The sequence below is a fragment of the Onychomys torridus genome, chromosome 6, assembly GCF_903995425.1.
Source record: "Onychomys torridus chromosome 6, mOncTor1.1, whole genome shotgun sequence".
NCBI classification, from domain to species: domain Eukaryota; kingdom Metazoa; phylum Chordata; class Mammalia; order Rodentia; family Cricetidae; genus Onychomys; species Onychomys torridus.
Window position 1 is genome coordinate 97,278,171 of NC_050448.1, and position 16,286 is coordinate 97,294,456.

At 45.0% G+C, this 16,286-nt stretch overlaps 1 long non-coding RNA gene across 1 annotated transcript in view; it reads left to right on the forward strand.

The window, feature by feature from the left end:
- The first annotated feature begins 1,887 nt into the window (after window positions 1-1,887).
- Window positions 1,888-16,286, forward strand: part of LOC118586313 — a 44,582-nt gene continuing 30,183 nt past the window's right edge. Inside the window, exon 1 of the long non-coding RNA XR_004945294.1 lies at window positions 1,888-2,103. This is a non-coding gene — a long non-coding RNA (uncharacterized LOC118586313). The remainder of the gene's footprint in view (window positions 2,104-16,286) is intronic.

A 16,286-nucleotide genomic window follows, 5' to 3' on the forward strand; every position in this document is an offset into this window, starting at 1 on the left:
ATTTGAAGCCTTAACAATGACACTGTGAAGGTTTGGTTTCATGCCTTGCACTAAATCATCCACAAGATGGTGCCAAAGAATTCCTTTTGAACACATAAGCGAGCCCTTCCATCTCAGTTTCTTTAAAGGATACTAAAAATACTGCAGTAACTACGTTTAGCACGAACGGTTCATAAGGTCAACTGTAAACACTTCGGTTGAAATATAGATCAAACCATTTTTCTCTGTTCAACAGCTAATCATAAAAATGTATTAGAGAGAAGAAGTTTTGCTTTTATTAACTCAGTAAAGACAGAACAAAAGGGCCAGCGAGATGGCTTGGTGGGAAGAGTCAGTACCTTGTGACCCTGACAACCTACATGGTAGGAGCAGAGAATCAACTCCCACAAGTCACCCTCTGGTGTCCACACATGTCCTGTAGCACAAATGCGCCCCTCCCCACCACACACACATGATAAATAAATGTAAGAATCTTTTTAAATGCTGGAATGTAAATGATGAAAATGACCCAACACTGGCAGAGCGTTAGCAGCCTACCTTGTGGGGGGGAAATGGGGTTCTTGGCATCTGTTTGATTTTTTGGTTTTTTTCCTCGGGCGACAGGGTTTCTCTGTAACCACCCTGGCTGTCCTAGAACAGGGAGTAGGCCAGCTTGCCTCTGCCTCTAGAGTGCTGGGATTAAAGGCACAAGCCCAGCCACCACACCCAGCAATTTGGCATCTGAGTTCAAGAGACCTTGTTTTGAGGGATGACTGTGAAGAAATCTGTCTCTACTGGCTATGGCTTCTTTTTCATTACACCTGAGATGTGGAGAGGTCACACAGGAGCAAAGCAACGAGGTTTCCTTCAAACCCTGGACTGCACTCAAAGAACTGCTCACAGCAGGGTTTTTACATAATAAATCAAAAATAAGTGACTTGGATCAGCAAACCTCTCACCATCTAACCCTGTGAGGTAGAGGTAGGAGCTGAGGAGCCAGCATGCCGGCAAGGACACTCCCTCCAACCTGCCCTCAGAACACTCAGGCTGCTTTGAGAGCCACTCAAAGCATGGTGCGTGCATAGCTTTTGAGATGATGAAACCGGGCATGGGGGCTCGTGACTTCATCCAGTTATTTGGAAAAAAAACATTTAAGAGTTCAGGCCTAGCCTGAGCAGTATAGGGAGACCTTGTCTCAGACACATTATCATACAACACACACACACACACACACACACACACACACACACACACACACAGAGCAGGGGGAAGAACAACAGAGAAGAAAGGGATTCGTGTCTTTCCAGTGTCCTATTACGCCCATTCGAATAGTAAGACTTCCCTAGAATTCTTTTTCTGCCTGCACTCTCACGGCTGTTGTTATAGATTTTTATCTATTAATATTTATCTGGTTGGGGATTTAGCTCAGTGGTAGAACGCTTGCCTAGCAAACACAAGGCCCTGGGTTCGATCCTCAGCTTAAAAAAATATATATATCACTCCATTGTAACTGGATCTCATATAGCTTGAATGGCCTGGTGCTCACTATGTAGCCAAGGATGACCTTGAACTTCTGATCCTCCTGCCTCCACCTTGTGGGAGTTTCGGGATTACAGGTATAAGCCACCATGACCAGTTTCTGCCAAGCTGGGATCCAACCCAGGGCTTTATGCATGCTAGGCAAGCAGTCTACCAAGCGATCCACACCCCCAGCCTTCACATTTGTATTTATGTAAAGAAGTTTAGGGGTGAATTTGAAGTTAGAAAGAGCCCTGACGTCTAGAACCAAAGCATCCCGGTTTGGTAGCATCCAAATTTCCTAAGAAGTCTAGGGGGAGGAGGCAGAGAAGGAAGCCATGAGGAGGGGCAAGGAGGCACGGGACACATGTGATTCTCAAGGAACTCTACCAGTTGGCTGCGTTTACCTTAGGTAAATGGAGAATGTGAGAAGTTAAAATGTTTTCAAGATCACCCAACTAGTAGAAAGAGAAACCAGGATCAGCTAGATAGCTAAGAAACGCCAAGAATGAGGAATCTTAATCAAAGCTGGCAACTGACCATCCATAACGTTGACTAGCTACACTGCGTTGAGTTCGTCAGAGGACCGACCGTATTGCACACAGGGTAAGGACTCCCATGGTTTTGGCTGGCAGTGATCACAGAAGGTACACGTGGGACTTGCAGGTTTTTTTCTGGAGAAAGGGCTTCTCATTCTCCTCAGGAAAGTGGTCCTGGGATGCTGGCTTCCAGGCTTAGGACCACGGCCCATCCATGAAAACTGCCGGGCTTCCTCCGAGGGGGTAGTTTCCCCCTCCTGTTTATTGATATGCCGTAAAAAGAAAAGTGCTTGTAAACAACTTGAGTGCATGAACAATCTAATTAAAATAATTAAGGTAATGGCTTGTGGGGGAAAAAAAGCAGTAAAACTAATTATTATAGAGTAACTGTGTGGGAGGGTGAGAATTGCTGACATTCTTTAGGTCCAAGCAGCTCGGAAGGCATGGATGATTTAACAGATCTCCTCTGAAGTTATGGTTCCCCTCCTCCCCAACCCTGATTGAAGCTTTTTTTTTCTCATCTTGAGTTTTAATTTCCTTCTTGGCAGCAATCAGAAGGCGGTGACCCTCTGGTGGTTCTCAGCCCAGATTGTTCCTTCTAGTAAAGCTTCCTTCTGTTCGGACCCAGAGAACTGTGATGTTTGGAATGGGAGGGAGGGCTGGAGAGATGGCTCAGGTTAAACAGAGGACCTGGGTTCGACTCCTGGCACCCACATGGTGGTTCACAACCATCTGTATCTCCAGTCCCAGGGTATGTGACACCCTATTCTGGCCTCAACATACATGGGGGCAAACACATGAATATGCTTAAAAAATAACAGTTAAAAAAATTAAACTTAAAATGAAGGAAGCTGTAGACCCTCCAGTGCACTGGTGTGAAGGATGCATGGTCTCTTTGCAAAGTCTCCACCGTGGTTCTAGTTCGTATTGGTCCAGCCCTTGCTTATTGAGCCCTTTCAGTTCAGGGAAAACGAAGGCTGTGATTGTTTGGACTGCAGTGGGAAACTTTTGTTTTGTTCTGGAGCTTTACCTGGTTCCATTCACAGCTTCCCTTTTTCATTCTCTGCCTGGGGACTCCAGAGAACATGCCCACTGCTAAGTATCTGGAGGCAGAATAATGGTAGCTCAGGCCTGCCTGGTGCCTAGTTCTAGGAACAGGTCTACTAGGTGTCCCTCCCACAGGAACACCTCAGCGAAGCTTCCCATTGTTTACCTTGGCCTGGGATGTTTATCTAAAATGGGCAAGTACTGCCCTGCAGGGGGAGGGCCGGAAACCTTATAGGCAGCCATGAAGGGACTTGGGGTGAACTGCAGTCCAAATGCAGAACAGAGCAGATGGACAGCAGGAGATACAGAGGGTGGAACAATTCCAGAAAGGCATTTCAAAATGAAGGCCATGGACAGTAAATCTGTGTGGAGCCAGATGCCCTTAGTTAAACAGATACTTGACAGCTCTTCAATTAATCGTCACATGCCAAGCTTTCACAGCTGCCTTCAAGGTCCATTCTAGAATCGCTTCAACATCTCATTAAGTAATTGGTCCGGGGTACAGGGAGAGTACCCAGACAGTAAAGCGCTTGCCCTGCAACTAAGAGGCCCTGGACTTGGATGACCAGAACCCACTGTAAGAAGCTGGGCGAGGTGGTTTGTACCCCTAATCCCAGTGCTGAAGAGGAAAGGCAAGCAGGACCCTGGGCTTGCATTGGTGAGCTCAGGGAGAGACCCTGCCTCAAAAAAAAAAAAAAAAAAAAAAAAAAAAAAAAAAAAAAAAAAGGTGCAGAGTGATTGAGGAAGGTATTTCTTGGTCTGCATGCACACTACACTCTTGAGTGTACACACACAAATACATCTCCCCACCACCACACAGTAAAATGTAATAAACAACTGCTCCATCTGATAGCTTGAAGTAATGGGACATCAGAAAGGTAGTTGAAAATACATACCCAAATTTCTTTTGCTAAGGAAAAAAAAATCACTCCAGTTGACCTTTCTTGTTATGTAAGTACACTCTGGTAGATGATGAGGGTAAAAACAAATTATATCACAACCTAGCCAATCACTTAAAACCAGGTGCCTGTGCTTAAAAGCTCATTCAGCCATTCTTAACTGCTTGCTGGCTGGCTTTGTGGGGGGTCCCCAACAACAGTCCCAGTTCACTTCCTCACCATCCGGCACCTCTTTCTCTTGCTTCCTCCCTTTCCTTGGACTGCCAGCTTTCAATTCCTGTTGCTTTTCTCATACACTATAATTTAGCTTTGGAGGTTTCCTCTTTCATATCAAAGGTCTTTTCCAAACAAAGACATGTCCTATTTGTGAACAAGTTGATTTCCATCTTTAACAGTAATATTTCCAGGCCTATTACACAAAATGTTCTGTGCCATTTGTATGGATCTGTAGAATCTTAATTCTAAAATCAAATGGTTCCAGACAGGTGTAAATTGACAGTCAATGAAGCAAGGAGGGAATGGGTTTGTTGAGAAAGATCTTTCTGCCACAGACTAGAGAACCCTTGACAACACAGTGCAATAAGGGCCTTAGCCTTGGAAAAGAGGAAGGGGCTCTGTGCTCTCAGAAACAGGCGAGGACTGCCAGTTGAGCAGAATGGGATATGTTTGGAGTTGGGGGAAATCCATTCAAGTTGGGAATGACAGTAAACTTGGCCTTCCTACTCTCAGTCAGAGTGGGGCTGTGGTCCTTGGAGAGTACAGCGGATTTGAAGAGGCAACAAGAAATCAATCATCAATTACTCCAAGGAAATTAGGAGGGTGTACGTTCTCAAATCATTCCTTCTTTTCTTCTTGCCCATCTCCTCTTTCCCCTTACTGAGGATCAAACCCAGGGCTTCATGCACGCCAAGCAAGTGCTCAGCCCTGCACTACATCCCTACTCCAAGGCTGTATTCTTCCTCCTGAAACTGTCTACAAAGTTCTCATACACACATTACCTCATTAACTCTTGGAACAGTTCTTAAGTAGTGTTATTAAAGTTCTGATGAAGAAATCAAAGCACAGACAAATTTTAAGAAAGACAATTCATTTTCCTCTGGGTTAAGCTTCAAACGCAGCTGGTCACATGCCTAACCCAGTCTCAAAACTGTCCCCCACACTAGAAGGCTTTACCCTTCCTATTACGTCTTATTACACCTGTGTTCTCTCTAGCCCTGGCTTCTGGTCTGACTCCAGGCCTTCCCAGGGGGTCTTCCTGTATCTGAAATGCTGATTGACATCTGGGGAAACAGTCAGTAAAGGGCTTCCTGGGAAACTTAAGGAGCTGAGTTCGATTTCCAGAACTCGTTTAATGGCACACGCTTGTAATCTTGGCACTAGAGAAGCATGGACAGGTAGAGTCCATGGAACTCGGTGGCCAGCCAGCTTAATCTACTTAAGGAACAACACCCAAGGTTACCTTCTGGCCTCTACCTTTATACTTGCTCCGGTGTGCTTGTGGGCGCGCACACCATACACACACACACACACACACAATCTTTTGCACATTCGTTGTCTTCAAGGATTGTCTTGTGTACCTTTCTTTGATGACTTCTTAAAGAGGGAGAATTTTGTGTTTGTGCATGCGGAGTATACACATGTATGGAGCTACTGTTACCTCGTTTGTTTGGTTTTTCCCCCAAGATAGACTTTCTCTTTGTAGCCCTCCTCACTGTCCTGGAACTTGCTCTGTAGACCAGGCTGGCCTCAAACTCAGAGCTTGTCTCTGTCTCACCCCCTCACCCCCCTACCCCCACACCTCCAGGCACTGGGACTAAAGGCATGTGCCTCCACACTCAGCAACTGTTTTCTGACTGTTATCCTGTGAGTACCTTTGTGTCTACATTGATGTGTGCTCCTTAAGAATGATCTCAAGGAGTGGACAATACAATCTGCTCCCAATTCTTCCTTATCTGAGGAACCAAGATGTTAGTTAACAAATAGTCTCTGTAGACTATGATAATGATGCCGATAAATAATTGTCAATAAATGCCTGTGGTAGAAATTCTATTATACCAGCCAAAGTCTAAAATAGTTTACGAAGATTTTTAATCAAAAGGACACTTTTCCTAAAATTGGATTGTTGTGTCTGGTGAATGCAGCACATGTATTCTATGTGTTCTGTAACCTCATTTATCTAAAGTTTAGTGATCTCTCTCTGTCTCTGTCTCTCTGTCTCTCTGTCTTTCTCTCTCTTTCATTGCTCCTGAGTGACAAGGGAAAGGCTAGCCATTTTCTGCTTTTTTTGGTCAGTTCCTTGTTAATGACCAGATTTACTTCGTCCTGATTTCCCTGAGTTTCTCGGTCTTTCCAAGGAGCCCTCCAGGCGTGCACAAGCGGCAGCATTATTAAGTCTAAGCATTCCCCCCCACTAAGGACTTGGTCATCTTAAGTCGTCTTAATTTATTTGAGGGGAAATCCTAATGGCCCTTAATTTATCACTGTTAGTATACTGTTACCTTTTAGACACCTTTGCTTGCCCACACCCTTAAGAAAGAAAAGAGGCTAAAATACATAAAAATAAAACCTCATTTAACTGGCCAAGTTCCCCCCCCCCACACACACACACACTGTCACTTAAGGTATTCCAAGAATCTCTTTGGGTTGTCTGTCTCGAAGGTCCTTCTTCCATCACTGTCGGCTTTAGGTCGTCTGGCCCACTTTTACACCCTCTTGCTATTGTTCCAAACACAGAGCCTCTCCCCATTCTTCTTTTTTAAGTGTGCTAGTTTTAGAAATCGGAGGCGTCGGTTTTTCCCAGGGTACCTTTAACTCATTCTCTGTGTGTGATGCTTCTTCGTTTCTTAGTTTGGGGCAGTCAATGTGTTTCCTGGACACAGAGGATTTTTAAGAATCCTGAAATTGCCCTATTATCCATTTTGTTCCCTAAATCAGCCCTTTGTAGTGGTATCTGGTCTTCTAATCCTATTTAGCGTCTTCATTCTGCTTTGTGATCTACCCCCCCACCCCCCCCCCCACACCTTTTGAGTGACTGTGCGGCCAGTGATGTAACTGTCTTCTCTCCACGCTTTTAACATTTTGGTTGATTAAACCCTGGAGCTTTTTTGGTTTCTTCTGATTAATTATCAAATTGAAATATTAAAACAACAACAGCTAAAATTTCTTGTTGGGGTCAATCTTTTTCTGCAAGCCAAAAATCACATATGGTAAACACATTAGTTTTAAGAGTAATCGAAGTCTTATTTTTATAAGACAACCCTATTCCCTCCCCCCCAGCCCCATCATTATCGTTGGTTATAGAGTGTACTGTGGTCTTAAATAATCTTGATACTCATCAGAAGAACTTTCAAATACCTTTACAGTTTTCTTTCTTTTTAAATTATCTTGTTTTCCTAATACTATCATCTAATACAAATACATGTGCTTCTCAAATAAGTTGATAGAAATATTTTGCCAGCCAATCCAACCTTAGATGTGTGTTTCCTGGCACAGCAGGGAGAGGGTATAGCTGTTTGGGGGTTTTGTTTGTTTTTTACAATAACTATGCAGACTTTCTTATCTGGTATTCATAACAGTTATGGAATATTTCAAAGAACCCCATGAATAAAGGTATCTGCTTCAGAATGAGACTTTAGGATATAAAGGGGTTAAATTATGAGCTTCAGCAATCCAAACACTAAGGCTCTGACAGAACCCAGGAAAAGCAAGCATTTCTCAGTGACTTTTAGCGAGTCCTCTGGGCTTGGAGCTAGCCTGGTGCCTTTTGTTGTGGGCTAGTCTCCTTTGATTGCCATTCATTCTGCACTCCGTCCTGATCCTCTGTCACGGCTAATTGTTTTTACCCCATGCACGGCAGCAGGCTTTTAATTTCCTCCGGTTGGGGCCACATCACCAGAGGTCTCCATTTCCTCAGCAATTTCTGACACAGCAGATTGGCTTCATCTCTACTCTTCCTTAGTTTACCGATCACCAAAATGAGAGCTGCTATTTCTCCTGTTTCCCAAGGAGGCTGCACCCAAACCCAGACACTCTGGGATAATCTTAGCAACAAAGAACTATGGCTAGCCTGGGTTCGGAGGTCATTTTAAGTGACATCCAGTTAGACCCACCAGTAAGGGGAGAAGCGGCAAGGATACACCACACCGCACCACATCTTCCCAAACAGCCCTTTGGTTCAGTTTTATCTTTTATATATGAAATGAAAATTATATATATAAATGAAAACTCTAATTCACTCTGTGTAGCACTTTCATCCACAAGAGCAATTTTCCAAGTGACATTTTGATCAAACACATAAGCTCTTTCAGGAAAAAAAAAAAATGATGCTCTTTCACCTACTACCCTAGAGCCAGTGTGTGTGTCTGTGTGTGTGTGTGTGTGTGTGTCTGTGTGTGTGTGTCTGTGTGTGTCTGTGTCTGTGTCTGTGTGTGTCTGTGTCTGTGTGTCTGTGTCTGTGTGTGTGTCTGTGTGTGTGTGTGTCTGTGTGTGTGTCTGTGTCTGTGTGTGTGTGTGTGTGTGTCTGTGTCTGTGTGTGTGTGTCTGTGTGTGTGTGTGTGTGTGTGTGTGTGTGTGTGTGACCTCAGAACCTATCAGGATGCACAGACTCACCAACTGCCTTTGCCTTGATTTAAGAAGAGAAGCTTCATCTCTGCAGCCACAGCCTTGAAAGACAAACAAAAACAACTACTAGACCGGAGGGAAGGACTTTATATTAAACGTGAAACATTAGGCAATGAACCCAGAGTGTAAAGAGAGGAGTGGGTGTGGTGTGGCACAAATCCACTGTTGATATTTGGTGTCCTGAGTCATGTACCCCCCACCCTCCCACCCCCTGTTTAACTGCCGTTTTTCTCTTTTAGTGCAGGGTACTGGGCCTGGAGTGTCTTCTCCGGAAGCAGGGTGGCAGCTTTTGTTTTAAGCCCAAGGCTCTGATTACACCTGACAGAACCGAGACGACTCTGGCACGGCCTAGCTGAGCCTTATCTTCTCTCAGCAGCCACTCACTGTAGGAATGTCACTGACTGGGTCACTTTGATTTCCCTTTGTACACTGCTTAGCATGGCAACACAAACCAAAACTGAAAAGTTATTTTCCCCCTTCAAATTAGCTCCAAGGTGACTTCTCCTTCCCATGTTTTTTTTTTTTTTGTTTTGTTTTTTTGTTTTTTGTTTTTTTGGTTTTTGTTTTGTTTTTTTTTTAAATATAGGTCATCACCAAAAGATTTCTTCTAGAGGCTAATCTTAATGTTCCCGCCCAGAGTCTCAGAGTTCACGAATAATCGTATCTAATAAAAATCTGCCTAAGAAAACGATTCGCATAGCCTGGGCCATGGCAGTGATTTCGTGGTATTTGGACTCGGGTCTACAAAAATATTTGTACAACAGATGGTGAATTGTTCGGTGCATTCATCCCAAACAAGTTTTAAATATTCACACACATAAAACACCACAGGGGGAGGAAAGTCATCACTGTTTTTTTCCCATGGGTTCCGCATGAGTAAAGCTTTAGCAACATCTAGAACAATAAGATCGCTGGGTAGCCACTGTAAGGCACAGTCAGGTATAAAAAACTTCAAGTAGTGCTGAAAATATTTCCTCCCCCTGAGTAATGCATGCCTTAAGCACAACTCACTTTAAAGATTCACTAACTTCACATAGTTTCTAAAAACCAAAGTCATGGACTGGGAGTTCATTCCCGCCAGCCTGCCTGGGCTGATACATCCTCCCCTGCTGCCAGGAGCCGGGAGGGAGCTAACACTGGGGAGATAGATCAGTTATAGTAAAGTGTTTGCTACATAGGCCTGAGGACCTGAATCCGATCTCCAAAAGCCATGGAAAATAGCGGGGTATTGTGCAGACACACTTGCAATCCCAGTCCTAAGGACGGAGAGACAGCCATTTTCCTGGGGTCTGCTGACCAGCAGCCTAGCCTAATGAGAAAGTTCCAGACTAATGAGAGATCCGACTCAGTGAGCAAGGTGGGTGAGAAATGACACCTGAGGTTGATCTCTGGCTTTCACATGCATGCATACGCGGAAAATCATCTTGCCGGTGACATTGTCTAGACTGAGAGACAGCCCAGTTACATACTGAGTCAACAGCCTACTGTCCCAGCCATGTATCCAAAATGACTTCTCTGCAGGTTGATTTCAGGGTTGTGGTGTTGTTTGCTTTCATGGTGGAGACTAGAACCCAGGGTCTTAGGCATGTTAATCCCGAACCACTCAGTCATATCATTAAGCCCTTGGTTTTGGTTTCAACAGTCAGTTCTCAGCTATCTGCCTTATAGGATGGGGAGGCATGCAAAGGCAAAAACAAAGCAGAGTAATAGCGAACTGAATTTGTGTTCGGCTGGGGGAATGTACTCGACCCTGGTGGGAGGGCCATTAGTCATGCCACACGCTGCTCTGCAGGCCCTGGGTGCCTGTTTACTCTCCTATGAGAGCAAAGGAGGACCGTATTCTGAAGAGAATCTAGCCCTTGCCCATGGGTACACTTTAATCTCCATCTTTCCAAGGATGGGTCCAGGCAGGTGTCTGGCTTGTTTGGATCCTTGGTTTTTACAAGTGAATACCAAGCTCTTCTGTGCAGTCCCTGTGTGTCTAATCAGTACTACAGAGTTTTGACATGTGGCTGCCAAAAAACCCATCCCTGACATTGCTGATGCTCATTCTTACGTGAGATGTAAGCTTGATGGGTGATATGACATGTAGAGAGGAACTACTTCTGCATTTTTTAACCATGCATTTATTTACTCTGTGTGAGTGAGTGAGTGTGTGTGTGTGTGTGTGTGTGTGTGTGTGTATGTGTGTGCCATGCCATGCTTTTTGAAGTCAGGAGACAGCTTGTGGGAATTGGTTCTCTCCTTCCACCGAATGAGTTCCAGGGATCAAATTCAGGTCCCCAGGCTTGGCAGCAAGCACCTTTACCCCCAGCCATTCAATTCTTTTAGGTATTTTAAATCTTCTCCCGATCAGCTCAGATAACTGAAAGACAGCACATTTGAGGCTCATCATTTTGCCCCTTAGAGGAACTTAGTTGTGGAGGGGTTTAGTTTGACAATCAGTGCTGACTTGAGGCCCCTTGATCGACACATAGCAAACAGCTAGTGGGAACTCACAGACTTTAAATGTTATCCTTGACACGAGTGACACACAACATCAAATGCCCCTTCAGAGCAAACCAGTTCCTTCTGGTCAGGAGGTTGAACTCCTCAGCCTGACATTCCAGGTGGGTGGATCAATCACCCTGCCACGGGACCACCCGTCAAGAAAGCAGGCCCACCCCAGGAAGGCAGGCTCACTCTAAGCTGTGCTAAGGATAGAGGAGGGATACTTATCTCTTTAGTGAGTTGCTGTGCCCTTCCTTCCCAGAATCCCCACCCCTTGGTACAGTCCATGTGAGTTGCCAGGAGGTTCCCTGAGGCTCTTACCTAAAGGCGCAAATCTCCTGTCTTCTCTTTCCAGAGTCTCTTTGGAGACAGGCTAGAACCTAAGTGTGCCTTTTTTTCCCCCCCAGCAAAAAAAAAAAAAAAAAAAAAAGGGATGTCCAGAGATTTCCAGTTACACCAACGTTCCTCCTGAGGCAGCATGGGAAAATCTTTCCCCTACTCTCAGAGCTCCTGGCCTCTGTGTGTGTCTTACAAAAGACTGTGGATCCCATAACTGGTCTGTCTCCTTCCTCTTGCTGAGCCAAGTCTGTGGTCTCTTCAGTAACCGCTGTGCTTTTGTGGTTGGAATTTCTGTCTTGTTCTTATTTTTCTTTGCTCTGATTAATTTCTTTTGATTCAATTATGTTGCTTCCTTTTAGTAGGTCACCTAAGGTGTATTTTGAAACCAGACAGGGATTAAATGGAATCTTTACATTAATGAAATCATTCTTACAGCATTTTCCAAGCAAATAGCAGTAAGGTGTACGTACCACACACTTGATGAGTAGGAACTATCACTGATAGTTCTTGGGCACCTATAATAAAAGACAGATTAGTAGGAGAAATCATACAAATTTATCTATTGTAAATCTTTTTTAAAGATTTATTTATTTATTATATAAACAGTGTTCTTTCTGCAAGTTTGCCTTATGCCAGAAGAGGGCATCAGATCTCATTATAGATGGTTGTGAGCCACCATGTGGTTGCTGGGAATTGAACTCAGGACTTCTGGAAGAGCAGACAGTGCTCTTAACCTCTGAGCCATCTATCTCTCCAGCCTGTAAATTTTACATAAACCAGATGTAGTATAATCCTGGCCCTCAAGAGACAAGAGGCTCACTGAAGGTGTGAAGATAGCCTGATCTACACAGTAAGTTCTTGACTAGCCAGGGCTACATTGTGAGACCAAGTGGGGCTAGGGAGATGACCCAGTTGGATCTGAGTTCAGAACTCCAGCACACACTTAAAAACCAGGCACTGCAGCCTGTGATTGTACCCTACCTCTCCCCCCCCCCCCCCCCCCCCCCACAATGTGCAGTATCGTTATGTTAGATAGAATTTTTCTGCAGAGGAAACTAGGGCTTCCATGAAATTGGGGATAGTCCCATCTGACCCTTCACTGGCTGGGCAAGGGCCCATCGGGGCTAAGAGTTGAACCAAAGCTTGTTTCACCCAGAAGAAAGGTTCCACGCTGGGGAAAGCTGAAGCATGGAGGAAAATCTGTTCCCCACAACACAATTTAGTGCTTTATGGCCCCTCCTTCATCTTGTCTTTAAGGGTTAGTGTACTTAAACTTGAACACACTATTACTAGGCCCTGTTGTTGTTTGGTTTTTACTCTTTAGCTCTTTGCTCTTTTGGGGGGCCTGCCACCTGGCTCCCATATAAATCACACATGGAGGCTTATTCTTAAATTATAAATGCCCGACCTTAGCTCATTTTTTTTTCTTGCAAGCTTTACTTAACTTTAAATTGTCCTGTCTACCTTTTGTCTCTGGGCCTTTTCCCTTTCTTACTTCTGTATATCTTACTTTTACTCTTACTCCATGGCTGGCTGTGTGGCTGTGTGGCTGTGTGACTGTGGCTGGGTGGCTGTGTGGTTGTGTGGTTGTGTGACTGTGGCTGTGGGGCTGTGGGGCTGTGGGGCTGTGGCTGGGTGGCTGTGTGGTTGTCTGGCTGTGTGGCCGTGTGGCCGTGTGGCCGTGTGGTTGTGTGGCCGTGTAGCTGTGTGGCTGTGTGACTGTGGCCGTGTGGTTGTGTGGCTGTGTGGCTGGGTGGCTGGGTGGCTGTGTGGCTGTTGTGTGGTTGTGTGGCTGTGTGGCTGTGTGGTTGTGTGGCTGTGTGGCTGTGTGGCTGTGTGACTGTGGCCGTGTGGTTGTCTGGCTGTGTGGCCGTGTGGCTGTGTGGCTGTGTGGCTGTTGTGTGGTTGTGTGGCTATATGGCTGTGTGGTTGTGTGGCTGTGTGGCTGTGTGGCTCTGTGGTCATGTGGCTCTGTGGCTCTGTGGCTCTGTGGCTGTGTGGCTGGTCCCTAGCATCCTCTTCCTTCCTCTCTCGTTCTTTCTTCTTTTCCTCCCAGATTTCTCCTTCACTCTATTCTCTCTGCCTGCCAGCCCTGCCTATCCTTTCTCCTGCCTAACTATTGGCTGTTCAGCTCTTTATTAGACCATCAGGTGTTTTAGCAGGCAAAAAAGTAACACAAGCTTCACAGAGTTAAACAAATGCAACATAAAAGAATGCAACACATCTTTGCATCATTAAACAGATGTTCCACAGCATGAACAAAAGTAACACATCTGAAAATAATATTCTACAGCAAGGTCCTTCTCTCCACTCCAGTTAGTTGCTTTCCTCGACGCCCTGACTGAATACCTGATAAGAAGCTGTGTAAAGGTGGGAAGAGTATGTTTGGGCTTAAGATGGAAGTCGTGTGGTGGGCGGAGCCTGAGGGAGCTGGTCTGGCTGCATCTACAGTTGTGAAGTAAAGAGGACAGAAGTGGCGCCAGGCTAAGAAATCTCAAGGCCAGCTCCTAGTGACCGACTTCCTCCCACGAAGTCCAACAGTAAGGCTGTCCCCCAGCTAAAGATCAAGTGTTCAAACATGTGAGCCCCTGGAGGACATGTCACACCCAAACCACAATACTGCCCTCCATGATGGAGCTCATTCATGAAGACACAGTCTATTAGATACCTTCAACAATGTGCCTGGCTCTAGGCATAAGTAAACGAATCAGGATTCCTGTCCTCAAAAAGATCATCCTACTTGAGCTTTTAGGTGGGTTCATTCATTCAAACAGTGTTTATTGAGTATCTGAAGGGAAGGTGATAAATATAATTTTGTGAGGGCTTCTAAGTTATGATAGGGGACAAAGAGAGCCCATCCCAAAAGGTGACATTTATATGTCACTCAAAGTCACTCAAGAGCTAGATGAACGTTGTTGGCCAAAGCCAGGAAAAGAGGATGATGATGATGGTGGTGGTGGTGGTAGTGGTGGTGGTGTCTGTGGAAGCTGCAAGATGGGAAAGAGATGGCTGAGGTAGCATGAGGGAGATCGTGCATGTGAACGGTGACAAAGAAGTTGGCTCTGACAAAGAACTTGGGTGAGCTCATGCTACAGCAAGGCATCTCCTTTTCTCCCACATAGCCTCGTGGGCACGCTCTCCACCTCCTCCAAATCTTAGCTTCAGGGAAACTAACCCTGTCCATTCCATCTGAACTGTAACATTTCCTTTGTCCAGTGGCTTCCATCGTGTCTGTCACCTTCTAGTATAGTAATAATTTGCTCTTTATTATATTTCTTTTAGCCACTCTGGTAGTACATAAACTTCAGGAAGAAAGAAATTTTTCTTAGTCTATTTACTAATATATCCCCAACATTAACAACAGGGTCCAGCACTCAGTAGGTTTTCAATCAATAGCTGTTAAATGGAATTGCATTGAAAGCTAATGGATGTTTTACAGAACCGTGTGGTGTCAACTAATTTATATTTTGGGGAGCTGACTCCAGATGCTGAGTGAAAACAATGTTTTTGATGCTGCTCTACAACAACTCCAAATCTAAGAGCAAGGTTTGGCCAAGAAGTCCTGGGCGGTGCTCTCCCCACCCCCTCCTCCTTTTGTTCTTCCTTCTTTTTTTAAATCACCCAGGTGGAAGGAAGCAAACGACATGGGTACTGTGGAGGCTTTAGGCACATGGGTGGGAGCCACAGGATGAAAGCCAAGCTCCCGATCTAGGGAGCTAAGCCAGAGGCACATACTGTGCACATGACTACCAACAAAGCCCTAAATAACTGGGATCAACTAAATGACAAGCTACAAAAGGTGTGTTTGTCTCCCGCTTCTCTCTGCTGAGGCTTGCTACTGCCTCAAGGAAGAAACTGTTGACTTTTCATATGGGATTTTATTATTATTATTATTTTTCTGGTTTCACTCAAAAGCAAAGCAATTTGTACCGGCTACCTCTTTTTGAAGGAGTCTGTTGAAAGAAATGGCCCCAGGATGGGTGCTCACAACCCATTAAGACAGGATTTATGGGTTACCACAGGCTTAGAGAGCCTACCCTGGGCTGATTCATTCATTCAGTAAATATTTCTGGAACATTTTCTATGTGCCTGGCTTCACCGGAGAGTTAAAGGTGCAGTCCTTTTCCTGGCTCCTTAGAAAGCTTACCTCGGAGTTGAGGAAATGACAAATGTGCACAAGATGTTAAATAAAGACTTGACAGTGCACGATGTGCCCCAGGCTCCTGTGCTTAAGCTGTCAGCAGGTGGTAGAAAGCAGAAAGGGCTGCGGAGCCGACTCCCAAAGGCACCGTCTGTCGGAGCAGTTTTTATTACACACACACACACACACACACACACACACACACACACACACACACCGCCCAGCCACACGATCTTGGGAACGTAGTCAACTTTCCAAAACTAACTGTGCCACACTTGAAGAAGTGGTCGTTATTCTGAGATGACGCTTTGGAGTTTTGTTTGTTTGTTTCAAGACAGGGTTTCTCTGTATAGCTCTAACTATCCTGGACCAGGCAGGCCTTGAACTCAGAGATCTCTCTGCCTGTCTCCCAGATGCTGGAATTAAAGGTGTGTGCCACCACTGCCCAGCTGGAGATGATTTTTTTCCATGATAAGAGATAAAATTATTTTTCTTCAATAGCATAATCATGAGAGGAGAATTTTTTTAAGTTCCTATTTGTCAAAGTACAGAATTGACAACCCTATATTAGTTTTTATAATTATTTTTATAAACACTGCTGGTCCAGTTAAGACCCCTTCATGCCAAGAAACTGCTGCTGTGAGGCAGGCAGGATCAGAGCCAGGGAAACAGGCTGACCAGGGGCATAAACTGGGTGAGATTTACAAGGTCGAC